Here is a 4,860-nt window from a genome sequence, read left to right as displayed (position 1 = left end):
AGCGTTGCAGTAGTTGAACCTCGAGGTGATGAGGGCATGAGCGACTGTGAGCAATGATTCCCTGTCCAAATAGGGCTGCAACTGGCGCACCAGGCAAACCTGGGCAAACGCCCTCCTTGCCACAGCCAAAAGACAACTTTCCTCCAGGTCTTCCTGGCTTCTATCTCCCCCCCACCCCGTAAGTTCACGCCCAGATAGCCACTAGAGGGCAGCAAAGAGTTGTCTTTGAAAATATACTACTGTATATTCCTGGCTGTCATTTCACAGTCTAAAGTTTTGAGCAGAGATCTGGCAGCCCAATTCAGTATGAAGCACATGCAAAAAGCAGTTCTCCGTTCAGGGAAGGGAGTCGATTCCTGACGGGCACGTCTAAATACAGTGATCCCTCGATTTTCGCGGTCTCGATTTTCGCGAAACGCTATGCCACGGTTTTTCAAAAAATAATAATTAAAAAATACTCCACGGTTTTTTTTCTATACCACGGTTTTTCCCACCCGATGACATCATACGTCATCACCAAGAGTCTCTTCTCTCTCCCTTTCTCTTCCTTTTTCTCTATCCTTTCTACCTCTTACTCTTTCTTTCTCTCCCTCCTTCATTCAATTTTCTCTCCCTCCCTTTCTCTCTCTTTCCTTTCTCTCCCTCCCTCCCTGTGCCTGCCCCGATCGTCGGTTCGTCGCCCCCCACCCCACCCACAGAGGGAGATCGGGCTGCGCGGGCAGTGGATCCGGGTCCCCAGCCACCGGCTTGGATTCCCCTCCCGGTGGCATTGGGCTGCCCTGCATCGCTCATGCGCTCGACTGCGGTGGCTGCTTTGGCGGGGAAGGAGGAGTTTGGGGAGAAGATGAAGGCAGCGGGCAGAAGCTGAGGCGAAGCGAGGCGAAGGCGGCGAGGAGCGGCAAATAACAGAGCAGCTCGCGCCCGGTGGGGTCTCTTCTCCCCAGTCAAAGGAGGAATGGCTTGTGTGTGTAACATATTTTCGCTGATAAGGAAAAGGATCAGCATGGCTTTACTGAAGGCAAATCATGTCAGACTAATCTCATTGATTTCTTTGACTATGTCACAAAAGTGTTGGATGAAGGTGGTGCCGTGGATATTGCCTACCTGGACTTCAGCAAAGCCTTTGATATGGTTCCACATAAAGAGCTGATAGATAAATTAGTGAAGATTGGACTTAATCCCTGGATAGTTCAATGGATTTGCAGCTGGCTGAAGCGTAGACATCAGAGAGTTATTGCTAATGGCGAGTATTCTGAGCGGAGTCAGGTTACAAGCGGTGTGCCACAAGGGTCTGTTCTGGGTCCTATTCTTTTTAATATGTTTGTGAGTGACATAGGGGAAGGTTTGGTAGGGAAAGTTTGCCTATTTGCCGATGACTCTAAAGTGTGCAATAGGGTTGATATTCCTGGAGGGGTCTGTAATATGGTAAATGATTTAGCTTTACTAGATAAATGGTCTAAGCAATGGAAACTGCAGTTTAATGTTTCCAAATGTAAAATAATGCACTTGGGGAAAAGGAATCCTCAATCTGAGTATTGTATTGGCAGTTCTGTGTTAGCAAATACTTCAAAAGAAAAGGATTTAGGGGTAATGATTTCTGACAGTCTCATAATGGGTGAACAGTGCAGTCAGGCGGTAGGGAAAGCAAGTAGGATGCTTGGCTGCATAGCTAGAGGTATAACAAGCAGGAAGAGGGAGATTATGATCCCGCTATATAGAATGCTGGTGAGACCACATTTGGAATACTGTGTTCAGTTCTGGAGACCTCACCTACAAAAAGATATTGACAAAATTGAACGGGTCCAAAGACGGGCTACAAGAATGGTGGAAGGTCTTAAGCATAAAACGTATCAGGAAAGACTTCATGAACTCAATCTGTATAGTCTGGAGGACAGAAGGAAAAGGGGGGACATGATCGAAACATTAAAATATGTTAAAGGGTTAAATAAGGTTCAGGAGGGAAGTGTTTTTAATAGGAAAGTGAACACAAGAACAAGGGGACACAATCTGAAGTTAGTTGGGGGAAAGATCAAAAGCAACATGAGAAAATATTATTTGACTGAAAGAGTAGTAGATCCTTGGAACAAACTTCCAGCAGACGTGGTTGGTAAATCCACAGTAACTGAATTTAAACATGCCTGGGATAAACATATATCCATCCTAAGATAAAACACAGGAAATAGTATAAGGGCAGACTAGATGGACCATGAGGTCTTTTTCTGCCGTCAGACTTCTATGTTTCTATGTTTCTATGGTGGGGGCGGCGAATCCACCTCCCCAGCCACCGGAGGGAAATCGGGCGGGCGGGGGGGCAGCCAAAAATGGTGTTTTTACTTCCGCACCGCTATATCGCGGAAAATCGATTTTCGCGGGAGGTCTTGGAACGTAACCCCCGCGAAAATCGAGGGATCACTGTATACTGAGGACCTGGTTTGTGGGGGCAATATGCTGGCTCTGTTAAAAAATGCTATTGCTAACATGTTGTAAGTCGTCCCGAGTCTAAGGAGAAGGGTGGCATAAAAACTGAATAAATGAATGAACGATTGAACGATTGAACGAATGAACGAACAAACAAACAAACAAACAAACAAACAAACAAACAAACAAACAAACAAACAAACAATAAATACTGCTCGAAAAAATAAAGGGAAGCTTCAACCACAATAACACACGAGCACACAACAGATTCAAACTTAATGTAAACCGCTCCAAACTCCACTGCAAAAAGTATGACTTTAGTAATCGAGTGATCGAAGCATGGAACTCACTACCTGACTCTGTAGTATCATCCCCTATCCCGCAAAATTTTACCCTTAGACTGTCCACTGTTGACCTCTCCAGATTCCTTAGAGGTCAGTAAGGGGCGTGCATAGGTGCACCAGTGTGCTTTCCATTCCCTGTCCAAATGTCTATGTTTTACTAGCATCATGGATATGAACTCCTTTATTTCAATGATTATTTTCTTCTCTACTTCCAATGTTTTTCTAACCCATTTTCATGTATATTGATATGTTATTTCTACTCATTATGTACTAGACAAAACAAACAAACAAAAACAAAATAAATACTCAAGTAACACATCCTAGATCTGAATGAATGAAATGTTCTCATTGAATTCTTCGTTCTGTACAAAGTTGAATGTGCACAACAGCATGTGAAATTGATTGTCAATCAGTGTTGCTTCCTAAGTGGACAGTTTGATTTCACAGAAGTTTGATTTACTTGGAGTTATCTTGTGTTGTTTAAGTGTTCCCTTTATTTTTTTGAGCAGTGTATATACAAGCAATTGATGAGCTACAATTCTGTACTTCTAAATTTGAGAATAACTTCCCTGGAATTCATCCTTTGGAATATTACAATTGAATACTTACTTACTTACTTACTTACTTACTTACTTACTTACTTACTTACTTACTTACTTACTTACTTACTTACTTACTTATTTATTTATTCATTCATTGGATTTGTATGCCTCCCCTCTCCGGAGACTCAGGGCGGCTAACAGCAACAATAAAACAGTGTACAATAGTAATCTGATACTAGAGATGATTAAAAAACCCATTAATATAAAAAATTAATATACTTTTTATAACAACAGAGTTGGAAGGGACCTTGGAGGTCTTCTAGTCCAGTGATTTTCAACCTTTTTTGAGCCGCGGCACATTTTGTACATTTACAAAATCCTGGGGCACACCACCAACCAAAATGACACAAAATGACACCCTAAGACACTCTCCTCTCTTTTTCCAACCCTGTCTCCTCTCCCCCTTGTGTGTGTGTGTGTGTATACACTCTTGAACCATTTCCAAAAACAGGTGAGGGCTGGGTTTTTTCTCTCTCTTATTCTTTAGGTGCTTTTTATCATAGGCTTTTAATCAAGAGTCACTTCTCTCTCTCTTTTGTTTCTATTTCCTCTCATTCTCTGTCTCAATCATTTTCTCATTTCTCTTTTTTCCTCCCCTTTTTGCTCATTGCTCTCTCTCTCCCTTCCTCTCCTTTTCTCTCTCTCTCTTGCTTGCTTTCTCTCTCTTTCTTTCTCTCTCACTCTTGCTTTCTCTTTCTCTTTTCTTTCTCTTGCTTGCTTTCTCTCTCTCTCACTCTTTCTCTCTCTTTCTCTCTCTCTTGCTTTCTTTCTCTCTCTCTCTTGCTTTCTTTCTCTCTCTTTCTTTCTCTCTCTCTCTCACTCTCACTCTCTCTCTCAGCAAAAAGTTGCGAGACTGGAACCTGAGCTTCCTTCTTCGTGGCACACTAGTGTGCCACGGCACACTGGTTGAAAAACACTGTTCTAGTCCAACCCCCTGCTTAGACAGGAAAAGCCTACACCATTTCAGACAGATGGTTATCCAACATATTCTTAAAAACTTCCATTGTTGGAGCATCCACAACTTCTGTTCCACTGATCAACTGTTCTGACTGTCAGGAAATTTCTCCTTAGTTCTAAGTTGCTTCTCTCCTTGATTAGTTTCCACCCATTGCTTCTTGTCCTGCCCTTAGGTGCTTTGGAGAATAGGTTGACTCCCTCTTCTTTGTGGCAGCCCCTGAGTTATTGGAACACAACTATCCTATCCCCCCTGGTCCTTCTTTTCATTAAACTAGCCATGCCCAATTCCTGAAATCATTCTTCATGTGTTTTAGCCTCTAGTTCCTAATCATCTTTGTTGCTATTCTCTGCACTTTTTCTAGAGTCTCCACATCTGTTTTGCATCCTGGTTTCTGTTAGTACCTTGTGTATAACTACTGTAGTTGGGTTTTCCAATATATAAACTACATCTCCCAGAGTTCCTCGGGGAAGAGGGGGGGAAGCGAGGCTCTGTTTCTCCTCCCCCCTCCCACCCCGCCCCGGGCGAGGCCGAGCCGGCC

Source organism: Erythrolamprus reginae, chromosome 11, assembly GCF_031021105.1.
Source record: "Erythrolamprus reginae isolate rEryReg1 chromosome 11, rEryReg1.hap1, whole genome shotgun sequence".
In the NCBI taxonomy this organism is placed as follows: Eukaryota; Metazoa; Chordata; class Lepidosauria; order Squamata; family Dipsadidae; genus Erythrolamprus; species Erythrolamprus reginae.
Note: the sequence above shows the minus strand (reverse complement) of the source record.